The sequence below is a fragment of the Ochotona curzoniae genome, unplaced genomic scaffold (assembly GCF_017591425.1).
Source record: "Ochotona curzoniae isolate NIBS_2020 unplaced genomic scaffold, NIBS_Ocur_1.0 scaffold_4701, whole genome shotgun sequence".
Lineage (NCBI taxonomy): Eukaryota > Metazoa > Chordata > Mammalia > Lagomorpha > Ochotonidae > Ochotona > Ochotona curzoniae.
This window is the reverse complement of record NW_024467122.1, coordinates 15,018,026-15,035,888: the sequence shown is the minus strand read 5'-3', so window position 1 is coordinate 15,035,888 and position 17,863 is coordinate 15,018,026. Positions and strand designations below refer to the sequence as shown.

At 39.2% G+C, this 17,863-nt stretch overlaps 1 long non-coding RNA gene across 1 annotated transcript; it reads right to left on the bottom strand.

Moving 5' to 3' along the window:
* Positions 1-1,157: 1,157 nt before the first annotated feature.
* Positions 1,158-16,178, bottom strand: LOC121149191. Its single transcript, XR_005882623.1, has 3 exons — positions 15,396-16,178; positions 8,742-8,813; positions 1,158-1,258 (listed from the first exon to the last, which is right to left on the bottom strand). It is a non-coding gene; the product is annotated as an uncharacterized LOC121149191 (long non-coding RNA).
* Between the last annotated feature and the right edge of the window lie 1,685 nt (positions 16,179-17,863).

Sequence of the window (17,863 nt, the reverse complement as noted above, 5' to 3'; positions counted from 1 at the left end):
AGCTTATGACATCTTGGTTCAGTGGTTGGCTCTACAGACTCAAGCACACGCCTATCATACACAGTACAGTGAGTATCATGCACAGTGAGGACTCATTAAGCATCTGTTGAATTGAAGGAATGGTAAGACAAGCTCATGGGTACTGCTTAGGCCTCCAAGTCACTCTGTAGTGGTGATTCTTCACTGGAAACATGCCACATTGCTTTCTAAACTTTGGGCATCCTTCCACAGAAAACAAAAGAGACACCAGGGGCTCTCAATTCACAAGCTTTTATGGTTATTCATTTGTGAATTTCTAAGTTAAGTGGGCAAAGTATCCTAAAATTGGCCCCTTTTATTGCCCATCTCTGAAGCTGGTCCAAGCTTTAGGATCTGGCAGGTCCAATCCAGTATTCAGGCAACATTATTAACAACTAATCTATTCATTCTTACTCACTGCCTCAGCATAACACAAAGCAGAGCTCATTCCTTAAGTTTTACATATTGGCTTGAGTATTTCTAAAGTTTGTTGAAGAAGCTCCAAGATGGCCAAACAGGGAACAGTTGTGCTGATGTTGACCACCGGAAGATAACAGAAGAGAAACAGAGCAACTGCATTTGAGGGGAGATTTGAAGAAAAGTTTACAGTGGAAATTCTACAAAATGAAGAGATGTTGCTGAGCAGCATGGATGGTACAAATGGAAAAACCAGCAGCAGTGTCCGCAGCGGGCACTGGATGAGACGCCACCTTCTTGTAGCAGCCTGTGCCACTAATGATGCTCCCTGAAGGAAACCCTGTGGACCACACTGAGGGGAGCAGAGGCTGCTGTGGCTTGTGGGCACATGCCTGGCAAGGGGAGTTTATCAGAGTACAAGTCCGTGATCCTCACTGACTCTGCAGGGCTGGCAGAGAGTGAGTCACTGACGGAGGTTCCACACTAAGGGCCCTACAGACAGCTTTGTGCGGTTCACGTATCTGTGTAGGTGGGGTACACAGCCACTGTGACCTCCCCCTAGGCAGAGAGGAAGTGAGGCTACAATCATGCTGGCTGACATGATCCTACCCTTCCCAGGCTGACAACAGAGGAAGCCCACCACACCCAACCTGGATATCACCATGGACTTCTGTCTCACCCTTGGTGCTGCCGGAGACTCCGTGGCTCCACCCAGTACACGCCTCTGGATATGCACTGAAGAGCAGGGACGCCTCTAAGCCACAGAGGTACATTTCAAAGATAGAAGCCAGCAAAGAAGAAAATCAGATGTTTCCATAAATGCCTAAAAATAAACATGGAAATACAAGAAACATAAGCAAGGGAAAAAAATGTGACTCCCTCAAAGGAACCAAACAACACTTCAACATCAGAATGTGAAGACGAAGAGCTTGGTGGTATATCTTAAAAGGAGTTCAAAATAATGACTATAAGAATATATCTAAAAAAGCAAAAACAAAAACAGAGAAGCAAGTATATGTGCTAAAAAAATCCATACACGTCATGGATAAAAATATTTACCAGAAGACAGAATAATGATAGAAATCAAACTTAAAAAAAAGAAAAATTCAATATTAAAAAAAAAGTATGATGGAAAGCCATAACAACAGACTTGGTGAGGAAAAAAAAAAAAGAAGAATATCCAAGCTAGAAGACAAATATGTGGAAATATCTGACAAAAAGAAAGAAGAAAAAAGGAAAAACTTACAATACTGTTAGACACTCATGGGATATTATGAAATGAAATAACATACGTTCCTTAGGAGCTTATGAAGGTATGGAAAAAAATGGATTAGAAGGCCTGTTCAGGGAAATAAAAGTAACAGATTTCCTTAATTTGGAAAAATGATGGGACATCCAAGCACAGGAAACACACAGAACTCCTAATAGACATGACCCGAAATTGTCTTCACTTGGACACGTTACAGTCCAATTTTCAGTGGTAAAACACAAACACTTCTCAGACATGCCTGAGAGAGATGCCAGATCACCTTTAGAGGGTCTACAACCAGAAAGACAACTAAGTTTTTCATCAGAAGCCATACAGACAAGGGCAAGTCCAAGTCAAAAAACAAAACAACAAAAACCTGTCAACCCACAATTCCATAACCAGCAAAACCCTTATTATTGAAGGAGAAATAAGAACCTTCCAAAACAAACAGAAATGGAAAGAACTTGCCACGATTCCTTCACCATTACAGATGAGACTTAAGGATCTGCTACACACAGAAACAGAGACAGTCACCAGAATGGAAGAATGTGAAGGTGGAAAGGAAATCCAAGCAACAGGAACACAGCAGGATCAATAACATCCATAATATGGAATGTAAATGTTACAGATCAATAACTTTGTAAATGGCCTAAATTCTCAAATTAAAAATGCAGACTGGCTTAGTGGACTAAAAACATTCCACTTGCTGCCTACAGGAACCACACCTAACCAACACACAGACTGGAAGTGAAAAGACAGAAGAAGGTATTCTACGCTAATAGAAAATGAAAACAAGCAGAAGTAGCCATCCTAAAGTCAGACAATAGAAGCCTTAGCAGGAAAACTGTTAAAAGAGCGTTATGTAATGATTAAGTAGGCTGTGTGATTGTAATGTATGTGTATGCCCTCAATACCAGGGTGTCTGCCTATCTAAAATAAATATTATTGGAATTAAAGGGAGATTCCAACACAATAACAATAAGCTGCATGTGGGAGTATAAAGCAAGTCTCAATAAATTACAACCATACCATGGTTTGAAATTTGAAACCATACCATGAATCTTCTCTGATCACAATGGAATGCTGGAAATCAACAACTTAAGAAACTCTAGAAAATACCCAAACATCTAGAGACCAAATAATGTGTTCCTGAATGAAGGGCCTCATAGAAAAAAAACCAAAAGGGAAATCCAAAAAGTCCAAGGAAACAAATGGAGGCAACAACACATCAAAACATATAGGATGCAGCAAAAGCAGTATTAAAAGGGAAGATCACAGTCAATAGTGTCTGCATCAAGAAACTGCAAAGCAATAGCCTAGTGTCTAAAGTCCTCACCTTGCACATGCTGGGATCCCTTATAGACACCAGTTTTAGTCCCGGCAGCCCTGCTTCCCGTCCAGCTCCCTGCTTGTGATCTGGGAAAGCAGTGGAGGATGACTCAAAACCTTGGGACCTTGCACCTGTATGGGAGACCCGGAGGAGGTTCCTGGCTTCGGATAGGCACAGCTCTGGCCATTATGGCCACTTAGAGAGTGAATCATAAGACCAAAGATCTTTCCTGTCTTTCCTTCTCTCTGTATATCTGACTTTCCAATAAAAATAAAACCTTAAAAAAAATAAACTGCAAAGGAATCAAATAAATGATATAACCTTAGAACTTAGAAAAACAAGAACCAACCAAACCGCAAATTAACAGGAGGAAACAAATCACTTAAATTAGAGAATAAACTAAATATAATGCAATAGATCAGTGAAATAAGAAGCTGGCAAAAAGTTAGTTTTCCTGAAGAAATACACAAAATTGATGCACCATTTGCCCAACTAACCAAAACATGGAGGAGGGTAGATCCAAATAAATAAAATCAGAGACGAAAAAGGAGACTTTACAATGGATACCACAGAAATGAAGACTCACCAGGAATGATTACAAACAGCTATATGCTATATGTTCTAGAAAATCCAGAAGAAGTATATAGATTTCTGAACACAAAATTGACCAAAATTTAGTCAGGATAACTGAAAACCTAACAGAGCAACAACCAGGATGGAGCCTGAACCTCTGAAGGCACTCCCAAGTCTGGGTGGCTTCACTGCTGAATTCTACTGAATTTTTCAAGAATTACAGTTCTACTCAAACTATTCAAAATGAATGGAGGGGAGGAATTCTTCCCTAACTCCTTCTCTGAGGCCAGCATCACCGTAACAGTAACATCTGAGAAAGACACAAAAAAAGCAACAGAACTATAACAACAATATCCCTGATTAACATAGACACAAAAACTGCCATTAAAATGTTAGCTGATCAGATCCAAGAATACATCAGAAAGAACATTCTCCCACAGGAAGTGGGTATGCAGGATGGGTCAATGTGTGCAAATCAATAAACATGATACTTCATAGGAACAAATCAAAGAATAAAACTACATAATTACCCCCAATAAATGCAGAGGAAACAGTTGATACAACATCATTTCATGATAAAAACCTTAAGTAAACTGGGTATAGAAGCAACGTTCCTTAACGCAATCAAGGCAACACATGGCCAATCCACAGCCAGCATCACACTGAACAAGGAAAAGCCGGGAGCATTTCCACCAAGATCCACAGCCAAGCAGGGCTGCCCACGTTCATCACTGTCATTCAATACAGCTCTGCAAGGGTCAGCCAGTCATTAGGCAAGAAAAAGATTTCAAAGGGATACGAACTAGAAAGGAGGAAGTCAGATTATTTCTGTTTTCAGATTACATGATCCTTTACACAGGGAAACCAAAAGACCACAGTAAGAGACTACTGGACCTCAAAGGGAGTTTGGGAAAGTTACAGGACATAAAACCAATACACAAAAGCAACAGCCTTTGTAATATACAAATAATGTCATGGCCGAGACAGAACCTGCATATATCTTCACTTCCCAGTGTTAGTCTTCATCACACAGTTCTTCTACAAGAATATATGTAAATACATGTTCACCGACGTAAATGTTTTGTGTTGTGCATGAACATTACCCTAGAACATGATACTTGTCCTTTTGGGATTGGCTTAGTTTCACCGAACATAGTGGCCTCCAGTTGGGACCATTTTGCTGTAAATGGTAGAATATCATTTCTTTTTAATGACTGAGAAGGCTGCAGTACGCATTTCTACTCCCCAATAAAAGGACCGCCCACAGTGAGACCCAAAAATACCTTGACAAAATGATACTAGAATTCCTACCATTGCCTATTACGACAATGCCACGAGGCACATGAACAGCAGAACGTTGGACTTGTGACTGTTGCTAAAGGACTATGCTTTTGTAACAACATGGAGGAAAACATTCTGTTGTGGGGGGAGAATGGAAAGGGAGGAACAAGAGACCAGGGGAGAAATCCTGGTACCTACAATCATAGGAAATAATTTTTTTTAAAAAAAGAAAAACTTGTAAGATCACTCCCATCATAATAGCTCCAAAAATATGTAATTACCTTGGAAGGAATTCAAACAAGGGAGTGAAAAGATCTCTACAATGAAAATTACAGAACACTAAAGAAATAGAAGACAAAAATGGAGAAAATCTATCATGCTTGTAGATTAGAAGAATTGATTCCATCAAAACAATTCAGAGATGCAATGTAATCCCAATTAAAATGCCAAGGGTACGCTTCTCAGACCTAGACAAACGAATGCAACGGACACCTCGGGGTATGTGTGCTGTTTTTAGCCCTTTCCATACTCCCATGAAACTGCGGTCTTCCCACTTTGCTGAGTACTATGGCTGGTGGTGAAGTAAGCCTGTGATTACAGAACAAAGAGAAAGCCTGTTCTTGCAAAATTTTTAAAAAATAAAAAGGCAAGGACGCGGATTGAGAGAAAAGGAAGGAAACGATTACTGTCTTACAACTGTAACTTCGAAATAACATAAATCCAATCTCTTGATACTAACAAAAGAAAGTTGTGCAAAGTGGAATTTATTTTGCTGCAAAATTTCTTTTAAACCCATGTATATAAAGGCTGTCCAAAAAGTTTAAGGAAATACATATTGTTAAACTATGCATGGCTTGCCTGGTGCCGACTTTGGGTCCCCACCCTCTCTTGTAATGACCATCAGGATCACTCCAGAAACCCCTCAAAACAAACGAACAAACAAACTAGAATAGATAGAGAACAGCAAGGAAAGCTTAGAAATAGGAAATGGGCAGGGGGGATGCACTTATAACTCACTGGGTGGGACACAAAGATTAGTTGCTCCTCATTGGGGTATTGAAGATTTCTCTGCACACCCCTCCTAAAACTGTTCACCTAAACTGTTGACATATGTCTTGTTATAGAGTTAGACTACCCGAAAAACAGCCACATTCTGCAAAATCATGCTTCAACGCTATAAACTGCTAAATACTAAAATTAAAATAGACATGAGACAGCTGAATAGTAATCTATAGCCATTTTAAGGTGTATAGAACCCAGCTGAATATAAACTAATAATTGTAATGTCAATGTAGAAGTCATAGGATGTGATTCAGAACTTGTACTCTTTTTTTTTTCTCTCTCTCTTTTAACATGCTGGTTACACAATACCATGTCAACTAATTCCATTATGTTATAAATTGTTACTGATGTAATGTCGGGGCTTTTAATTGATTGGGATGATACTCTGTTGGCTCTACCTTCAGACCAGAGTCGGTCTCCCCAAGAAACTGTTGAACTTATCTGGACAATTAGATGCTGGATTCTATGCTTTGTAGATGCTTGCAAGGAAAGAATCTCAACTGAATCTGAACTGTAGTAATGCAACAAGGTGGAAGAATCCACCATGGGGGGGGGCGGGTTTTGGGGAGGGGAGGTGGGAATCCCAGCGCCTATAAAACTGTGTCACATAATGCAATGTAATCAATAATTTAAAAAAAAAAAACTATGCATGGATTTCAGATTTTTTTTGCAACAAAATAATCTTATCTTTTAATTTCGTTGTTCTCACAGATTTTCTGAAGTGCTTTCAGATTTGCAACTTCTGATGCAATGGAGGGCCACTCTATGAACTTGTTGGACAATTAAGTGTGAGAAGCATGAATTTTCAAAAGTTAGAACAAGTTTAAATAGTTATGTTGATAAAAATTCATGACATGAGTAAGTAATGGGATTCAATTCTGAGAATTAATGGGATTTTACACTTTTCAAGTTTTTTGGTTTTTGCTATGATTTGCCTTTTGAAAGTTGCTGGGCAGTTAGGGTTTTTCAAAGGAGAAAAATTCATTCCATTCTGAGATGTTACCTTTGAAGAAAATTATCTAGGACAGGCTCATTTGTTACATACCATGAATGGTTCAACACCAAGTGGTTGAACTTGAATATGTAGTTATAAAAAATAACCAAATCCAGCTACTATAATAGGATCTATTGATCTGGGGGTTTAATAGCATAGGTGCCCATTTGAGCTCTACCTTCCCCTATATAAGTAGAGTTTGCCTTGCATTTCTTCATGTCTGAACTCTTGTACTTATAAAATGGTATTGGTACGACTAGAGTCTACCACATACAATCTTTGTGTAGACTTAATGAGAAATCATTAGAAGGGCAATGGCACAGGGTAAGCGTTCCACAACCATCACCATTAGGTGTTGCAGACGTGCACTGGCCTGTGCGAGGTTCCTGAGGCAGTGGAGAAGTGCTTTCGTCTGAGTAGAGTTAGACAGGCTTTCTATGTGCGTATGTGACTGACATTAAAATGGACTAACTCAGGATTTGAGAAATCCACTCTGCTGTGACTGACCTTGTTCCTTCTCAATCATTTTGAGGCAAAAAAAACACTAATGGGCCTTGGAATCAGGAGTGAGGAGGTGGGGCAGAAAGCCTCTTTGAGCCTGGATTTGGAGCATGAAGGCTCTTGGAGGGTTTTTGGATGGGCGTTAAATTGGCCTCAACATCTGGTGCCTGATAGAAACTCCACAGGGTCCAGGATGGCATTTGGGGTTCATGAACTTGACAAAAAACAGCCAATGGCAGAGAAAATCTCTTCTGGAGCTGTCCTCTGGCTATTACCCCATGCATGCAGTAAACATTATTCACCACCAGCTTGGGGTTGGGGGAAATTTGAGGTGCTGGATTGGAGTTGTGGAACTTTCCATTTATTTTAACACATCGACTTCCATAGTTCAAGCCTGTAAAGCAGAGAGTGCACTGCTGTTTTTTCTGGCTAACCTATGCTGCATTTCTACAATGTTTACAATACTTAAACCACACATACATTGTTTCAGAAATGAGAAAAGGGAAATATAGTATAAATAATGTTTTAATCCATCTACATAGGAATTGGTATTTTCTCTTTTGAGGCCAAATGATACTAATTATTCAACAAACAGATCATGCTAGTTATTTACTCTTTTCAAAAATATGAGAACATGTGTCGTTGGATTCTACAATATTTTTAACACTATTTAAAATATTCTACAATTTTTTTTTACTGCTAATGGTTCTAAATAAAAATTTAGCTATGTTTCATCCAATTCGTTTCTTGAACTAGCCTTATTAGAATATAACTTAAAATTCAGACTATACAAACTCCCAAAGGAGTATTGCAAAGTGAACACACTTCTGATCAGCAGCTCGCTTCAGACAAAACACTCACCTTCCCTGCCCAGTGTGGGATGCTGAGCACGAGGAGGTAGAAAAGTTATCCAAGTGGCAATGTTTCTTTTCCTGCTAGAAATGTAGGACTTCTACTTGTTTCAAACTTTCCAAAAGAACTGTAAGAGCTCCTGAATGTCTGCCATTCTGTGGCACACGTAATGACATCTCATTATACATGGTTTTGATTTGCAAATTTCAATGGCCAGGCAGGTCAATCACTTTTTTTTTTTTAATCAATCTTTTGTGCACTAAAAATCTTTTGTGGATCATGTCTTAATTTTTTTTTTTTGGCCTAGTTTTCTGTTGGGGTATTTTTCTTCATAATTTTGTAGAAATTCTTCATATGTTTTGGACACAAATCTTTCATAGCTATTGATTCTGCAAATCTTTTTCCTTTTGTATCTTTTCAATGTCCTAACTTCTATAAATAAAACTTAACAAGAATCTCCATACCTGTAACTTGCTCTCCAACCTGCTGGCCAGCTCTGGAAGTTCCAAAGTCCACTCGTTTTCTGCCTTACACAACTGGGAAAGAGAACATTTTTTTCCCCCTTTTAATCCACATACGATTCTCATTGTTAAAAACAAGAGTTCCAAAAACAATTCTACCATAGCAGAATGGATTTCTTTTTTTTTTTTTTAAGATTTATTTTTATTATAAAGGCAGATATACGGATAGGAAGATCCCCAAGCGGCTGCAATGGCCAGAGCTGAGCTGATCTGAAAGCCAGGAGCCCGGAGCTTCTTCTGGGTCTCCCAAGTGGGTGCAGGAACCCGAGTATGGATTTCTTAAAAGCTCTGTTGAACCCACGGCAAACACAAATTAGCACAAATAATGCCTAATTTGAATGGCATCCAAGTTAAGATGAATTTATTACCTGCACATGCCTAAACTATAATAAAAATATGTTACCCAAGTTTTAACTTTCACTTCTGAGTGCTTAATTCACCTATAGCCTATTTTGTTTATGGTAGTAAGCAGGGAGTCAAGATCAATTTTTTATGTATATATCATATGCAAAGGATTTTATTAAAAAACTGCTTTCTCCTCTTCCATGCCACTTTTGTAAGAAATCAAGTATCCATTAATGAAGTGGTTCTACCTTTGAACCTTCTATTCCTGCTTACAGTCCGACCTGTCAATCCTGTGTTAGTGTCAGCCCCACCTTCACTACTGCAACTTGGTGTTTAGCAGCTGGTGGGCAAAGTTCTCCAAGCTTTTCAAGAATATCTTGCCCAAAATGGACTGGAATTTCAGAATCAGTTTGTCAATTCCCACAACAAATCTGTTTGTTAAATTTGCGCATCTCTTTGTGGAGATGTGATTGTAACACTGTCTTCTTAAGCATGAACATGCCCGTTCATTCCTCTCACTTCACCCCCTTTATTTCATTCACTGTCTGTATAGTCTCAGGCATAGATATCTTGCCTGTCTTTCACTAGCGGATGTTTTTGTAGTAAGAATGACTTAAATTTCAATTTTAAAGTGTCTGTTGCCCATGTAAATATTTTCTCATGAACTGACTTTGAGTCAGACGACACAGTGACTTTCGTATCTTCTGGTTCACACCTGAAGCAGCTGCACACAGCAGGAAGTTCACCAGGGTGGCAGAAGTTCAAGTACACAGACAGCACTTGCTGCTTCCCAGGCTAGCTGTCACGGAGCTGCACTGGACGTGGAGCCGTGGGGACACACACACAACTCTGACACAGATATGGGCTTCCCACGTGGCGGCTTCACCCATACCACAGTGATGGTTCCCATTGCAGCGTTTTTTACTCCTGAGTTATTTACAATTGCATTGTTTCATCTCCAAATGCATGAAAAGTTTTAATATCCTTTTTATTTCTACTTTAGTTTCACTGTAGTCAGAGGACACAGTTGGAATCATTTCAAAATTGTTAAGACATCACAGTTTAGTATAAGGCCAGCTTTTTTTTAAAATTTATTTTTATTGAAAATCAGATTTACACAGGGAAGGAAAGACAGAAAAATCTTCCATCCGCTGGTTCACTCCCTAAGTGGCTGCTATAGCCACAGCTGAGCTGATCGGAAGCCAGGAGCCGGGAGCTTCTTCTGGGTCTCCCACGCAGACACAGGGTCCCAAGGCCCTGCATTGTCTATCCTCTACTGCTTTCCCAGGCCACAAATAGGGGCTCAATGGGAAGTGGAGCAGCTAGGACACAAACCATTGGCCATATGGGATCCTGGCACATGCAAGACAAGGACTTTAACCATTAGGCTACTGCACCAGGCCCTATATGGTCAATTTTGTAAACTTCCACGTATGCTTGAAATTAACTTAGTGATTGCTACATGACTTTCATTTAGTTTTACATATTCTTCATAGAAAAATAGAAAATGGAAATCGGTTTTAAAGTCACAGTTCTTTTTACTAGTGCACACCATCATTCATTGAAATAAATCATTCATTATGTGTAATTCCAGACTTTTAGCAAAATTTGAACCTATAACTTTCTTACCAGATTGAGAAATAAAAATTACCTCTAAAAGAATTTGCTTATCCTTTAGTTAAGTATTAGCACACTTCATCCTGGCTATGCCAAATCTCCACTTAGAAAAAAAAGGGGGCATTAAGGGCCAACATTAATGCTCAGTGGGCAGTCAAGTTTGCAATGTTGGTATCCCATATGGGTGCGTTTGTGTCCAGCTTGCTCCACTTCTGATCCAGCTTCCTGCTAATGGCCGGGAAAAAGCAGACAATGGTCGAAGAGTCTGGGCCCCTGCCACCCACAAGGGAGACCCGGATGAGGCTCCCCGCTTCAGCAGCTTTTGGTCCTGGCTACTGTGAGCATCTGGAGAGGGAACCAATTGAGGGCTGACTTTTCTTTGCCTTTTAAAAAAAATACATTTTCAAAACACCTGTCTGAAACCAATACAATCAAACTATACTCATGGTTTATAAATATTTTCACTGCTAAGGAATCATTCTGTTGACTTTACTGAAACATAGATGTAATTTTTTCTCATTACAATATAGCCGGTTTCCAGATGGGTGGGTTTTGTATCCAAGGATAAACCAGCAACGGATTTAAAGTTAAGTAAGGGGATGAATGTTTGGCATTAGAGTTAGATCATCCCATGGGACGCCCACATCCCATTCGAGAATCCTGGTTTGAATTCTAGCTACTCTCTTCCCAATTCCAACTCGTGCTACCCACACACTGTGGAGTTAGGAGATGTGGCTCAAGTACTTAGGTGCCTCCTGGCCGTGCAAGAGATCCGTCAAGTTCTGGAATCCTGCCACTGGCTTGCCCCAGCACCTGGAAGGGATTCAATGAATGGAAGATGCCTCTGCCTTCCAACTAAAATAAAATACAAATCTAAAAAGCTTAATATATTTAAGGTCCAGTATATCTGTACCGAACATGTACAGGTGTTCCCTCCTCATTTCCTAAGTAATACGGTGTAACTATTTCACAGTGTATTATGGTATCTAGAGGTCATTTCATGTGCAAGAGAAGAGTGCCTGCAGCTTATATGCCTGGAATCCATGGATGATTATATAATGAGTGAGAACTGTTATCAACCTGCAGTATCTCAAAACTAGTGTCTTCTCACAAAATATTATTTGACTTCCTGAGTGTTTAAAAAATGCAGTATTTCGGTTTGGGATTGGGATTCAGCACTGAATACATTCCACGCATGTGTACAGTTATCTAAGGGAGGTCTCCAGACTTCCCATCTAACAGTTTCTAAGTTTCAATTTCAGGGACAACCAGTGATTTTTTTTTCTATTTGTACTCATTTATATTTATGTACAAACTGGAAAAAAAATTTTGGGGGGGTGTTGTGAACTTCAAATCAAAACCATTTCAAGTAACTATTCATTTACCAAATATATTAACATTTCAAAGTGATTCATTCACATTTAAGTCACAATTTTTATTTTTTTTTAAGTTGATTTAAAATTTAAAGTTTTTATATAGCTTGAACCAAGTTTTCTTGAAGAACAGATGTTTTTTCCGCACTGTCGCTGCTCCTATGTTTCCCGTCCACAGAACATCAGTCAACAGTACCTGTATGCACCAAACATGCAAGCCAGGAAGGGCACTCGTTTCTCCTGCTCACCTTCCACATGCAAATTACAATAAACAGGTGCATCATTTCAATCCTCCAAACGGAGATTCCCATTTCTGTGCTCCTCTAGTTCACCTTCCACCACTGTCCATTAGCACAGCACTACCACAGCTTGGGTTCCGCTTTCCTCTAGCCTACCACACACATTCCTGTCAGTGTCTTCTTCCAAAACCCTAACAGTTCACGCCATTCACCTACCTAATCCTCAAAGGTTGCCTGCTGCTGCTTAAAACAAGTGACAAAACACTTTGGGATTCTTAATAAGCTAACCTCAACCCAACAGTTCCAGTCTGCCTGGCCTTTTATTGAGTTATCACACACTCCAAACTCAACTCAAAATAGCAGTCTTCCCATTCAGTGACCATCTGACTCAAGTCCCCCAGGGAGAACCTCTCCCCTGCCCCCTCTTGCTCACATGCTCCATGCAGCCCCTTTGTGAGAGCTTCCTAGAGCTAACAGAACAAAGTGACTAAATTCTCCGGTTGACTCCAATTCCTATTTCAGAAGAGTCTGTCTTTTTAGCACATACAACATCCAGTTTGGTATAGACTCCTTTCTCACTCAAACACATTTTTTAAAGGTCTACAAAAGCAATTGTATAACCATTTTACTTTGAACTTTATTAGTAAAAATATTGTATGGTATTCAGTGCTTAATAGAAGTTCCACACATCATTATTTCTGTGATGTACTGTGACTGAATAGTACTTACAGTATTAAGATAATGTGTAATCGAAAAACATGTGGTTTGTACTTCAAATTCAATTTCTTCAAAATTTAAGTTCAATGTCTTTTGGCATTAATACTATATCCTCTCCAATTTAGCTTTATAAATTGCTCACTACATTGGGGGAAGAGAAACAAACAAACAAACAAAAAAAACACAACAAAAATTGCACCAAAATATGCTTGCTCCTGAATGATAAAATTGAGTATTTTAAAATTAAGAACTTTTAAACCTTCACATGATTTTTATAATGACCACTGTCATTCCCCTGGTCTGGACATAACAGCAAAATTTTAGCAGCTGAGTGAGATGCAAACACCATCTTCTGAAAGTTGGGGGAGGAATGAAACTCAGTAGGGAACACGAAGCCCAAGTCAGCCGAGAAGGACATGCCAGGAAACAGAGGGCACATGTGTATGAACAAGTAGGTCTCCTCACTCTCCAGGGAGGGCATGTGTCCCCTACTGCCTTCCACTGACCACACTCAGGACAACACTGAATAGAAAATCATGAAATAAACCGAAATTCTGATTAGGATGACACACAGTCTCCACAAACTCTATAGGGAGAAGTAGCCTTACAATGGAGAAGTCTGATGGTTGTAGAGATATTTTGCAAAATTATTTCCCTATAATTTTATAAGTGTGAAAGACTGCAAAAGGAAAAAATGAAAAATTGTTCCAGAGTGAAAGATCAAGATGCTACAACCAAAAGCAACACATCATTTTTTTTTAAAGATTTATTTTTATTATTTTTTCATTGGAAAGGCGGATATACAGAGAGGAGAGACAGAGAGGAAGATCTTCCATCTGATGACTCACTCCCCAAGTGAGCGCAACGGTCGATGCTATGCCGATCAGAAGCCAGGAGCCTCTTCCAGGTCTCCCGCGCGGGTGCAGGGTCCCAAAGCTTTGGGCTGTCCTCGACTGCTTTCCTGGGCCACAGGCAGGGAGCGGGATGGGAAGCAGGGCTGCCGGGATTAGAACCGGCACCCATATGGGATCCAGGGCATGTGAGGCGAGGACCTTAACCACTTGTACCACCGCGCTGGGCCCCAGCAACACATCATTTTGAACTGGATTCTCGCGTTAATGAGGCAAGTTGTCAAACTTGGATGGGAGCCGAGATTAGGTGGCAGTGATTATTACCCTTATCTTTGGATGATTATTCTGCAGTAATATCAAAGAATTTTCTTTCTGGCAACACAAAAGTCCTGGAGGATTATGCAGCACTATGGCAGCAACTTACTCTTGAGGATGAAAATGTTTAGTTACAGACTACTTCTAACCCTCCTCTAAGTATGACATTGTTTAAATTTTCATTAAAAACCAGAATGCAGCAACCAAAACTGTTTGATTTTACTCTTAGAGTTGATAAAGGAATTCAAAAGTAATAACTAATTCTAAATTTCAGAGGCCTGGTGTGGTAGCCTGAAGGCTAAAGTCCTTGCCTTGGATGCACCAGGATCCCATATGGGTGTCAGTTCATGTCCAGCTGCTCCACTTCCCATCCAGCACCCTGCCTGTGGTCTGGGAAAGCAGGTGAGGATGGCCCAAAGCCTTGGGATGCTCCAAGAATGTGGGGGACCTGGACGAGACTCCTGGCTTCGGATCAGCTCAGCTCTGGCCACTGCAGCTACCTGGGGAATGAAACAGCAAATGCAAGATCTTTCTCTCCGTCTCTCTTCTATTTATCTGCTTTTCCAATGAAATAAGTCTTATTTTAAAAATGTGATTTTAATTACATTGAACTTTTTCAAATTCTTGTGTCTGCTGCTCACAGTCATGCTCTTCAAAACTACTTTGGTTTTGTGTCATTAACTGCATCCAGAAACTCTTCTCAATCATGGATCTTATCTAAATACACAAATACACACATGTCCTATTAGGATAATGATATGTTCATGGGTCATATTCAATAGAGAGAAGTTACAAACAAAAAAGACTATCACTCTTCAAAAACTCCCTCTTGTGGCAAAAATCGGAAATACATTCTATTATTGAATTCTAATAGAAAAGCACTTAGCATATTGTACCTTACATACTATTTTTGCAATATACTGTAAGTTCCTCTAGACATAGTAGCATACAATATTTGCAAATAATTTACTTAGAGGCAGTTTCGCAGTTTTTGTTGGCATTGTCCAAATTCTATTCAAGTAATACCTTGTACAGCAAAAAGGTGCAAATTTGGTAAGATAGCTATAAAAGTCATGGCCAGAGTTCAAGAGAATCAGTTACAAAGGACAGGCAATGAAGGGTGGCCTCAAAGGCACCTACCTATTTAAGTATAGAGGGTATCAGCAAGGCTTCCCAATTCAAAACCTGAAAATGCAACAGTGGAGACAAATTCCTTCAATTTGGTTTGATCCACTCTTAGTTTATTAGCATAAAGATATGCTGGAAGGAATAAAATACATTTGCCTTTTTAAGATTGCAAATGATGAAGCTATAAAGGGGGTTATTTAGCTTTCGTTAAACTTTGGTATTCCAGATTTCTACCCTGATCCTTAACCTTGTGTATTTGCTTCTATTCAGTTAACACACTCTGATAATTTCATGTCTTACTGACCTTTCAATGCTTATAAAGTGATTTAAGTGATATGTGAAAGTAAACTTAATTCCAGTTTCGCACTGTGAAATTTTAAGCGGTTCAGTTGGATATTGTCCCTTGAACATGGTATTAGCGTCTTGGCTAAAATTAATTATTGACAATTTTAATACATGTTGGACAGTACATATTAATACAGAAAAATACATGTTATCAGCAGCATAATGTTGACCATGTTCTAATCCATTCCACCTGCTCAAATATTAGTGCAAATAATTATATATTTGTAACGCATCACTGCTGCCTTCCCAGTAAACGACTTTCCTCAGGTTGTTTGCAGTTGGAGTGTGATGTGATATATTCCTATTTAAATTGACTTTCTACGGTGAGGCAGACTGCGACCTCCCAAATCACTTAGCAAACGGGCATGTTTTATCACTTGTCTTCATTCCTCGCCTCCAAAGCAGACACTTGAAAACAACTTCTTAAGTTTAGTGGTGCCTACCAAGTAACAGTAATAAAAGACAGGGCCTATAAAAGTATGAATTTTGCCAAACCTATGGTTATCACCTACCTGTTCCAAGTAACCACTAAAATTCTTATTCGCTAATGTTTCTGGTTTCTTTCCCATAGACACTTGAAGGGTTGCTTCCCCTCTGAGCTTGGAAGAAAAATGACTGATCAGCAGTAGAAATACAAGGTAACAGACTTGATCTGCAATTTTGACTACAAGACAACAGCCATTACCAATACTAAATGTTTTTTTGCCCTTCATTTTCACACAGTCACTTAAAAAGATTAATCCACAAAACAGTTAACATAACCGGTAAGCTTGTAACATTTGAACTCATACTTCTGAACTTCATATTTTTCAGGGTGTAATAGTCATTTATTTCTATATTATAAAATATGGAACTAAGCACTTTGGCTATATGGAGAGAAGCAGCCAGAAACAGAAACAGTGATAGAATTTCACGCTCTCCTACTGAGAACTCTGTGATGAAAAGATCTCCATTAGATAGAAACCACATTCAAAACCATATAAAAGATAACTGAACACATGAAAAAACAGGGGGATAAATTAGAGCGTCACCCTGGTATACCAGGTACATAATGTAAACACTGCACTGGGAACCAAATACTGGGTGAGAAGTTAGATTAAGCAGAAATAATGCACCTGTCAAACGGAAAGACCTACTTAAGTATTAGGCAATATCTAGCACATAGATTTACGCTTCAAACTGAGCACTTTATTAACTGTAGACCATGAAAGGTCTACTTACCTTTTCTTTTGCAACTTATATTTTACATTCATAAAATGGAAATAATAGTATCCAAACCCTAGAGTTGCCTTAGAACCAAATAATACATGCAAATAATTTAGTGTAGTGTGAGGGACTTTAAGTCAATAAACGGAGCTATAACTAATCATCCTGACTGTCATCTTAAAACTGATGACGGTTTTCACTTCAGATAGAATGATTTAGTCTAGCAACATGGACTGGTCTCTTCCCAAGTTCTAACAAACCTCAAGCAAAGAGCTGCAGTACACAAAATGCATATATAGTTAAAATAACTGGAACAAAGTGTAAAATGTTCAGTATATCAAATTCTCCACTAGCAATCAGGAGAACTCAGTGTACTTCTGAGATCTCAATGGGCAATGCTTGGGTAATATGCAGACTATTTCTGCATTGAAATAGTAATTGCCCCAATGTGAGCTTGTACAGTGACCAACAAATTATACACCGAGTGAGCCTTGTGGTCTCTAGCACGAAATACAAACATGCTTTAGTTACCCTCATATAAATATGATCACCTTAAGGGGTTCCATTTCAGTAGCCAAAGCCTCTGCATCTGGAATCTTAGGGGAAGCAGTGAACTTCCCATGGGAGCCAATGTACTGGCTGAGAACTTGTGATTGCATTGAGTCAGAAGGATAGGATTCAGAAGGATGACATCAAATACAACATGAACAAAGCTTCCTTTAACACATTTAACTTAATCAACTTACTTTGAGGCTCTTTCTAAAATCAGGAAGAGCCTAAAGACGTGCAACTTATCTTCAAAATGTAGCCAATAACTATTTTAGACCGGCCAAGAGGCCATCTCAAGAACCTGCTGTTCTTGAACAACTCAGCATCTTCACCTACTCCGCTTCACTGTTAATCTCAACCCCGTAATTCACAGAGGCCAC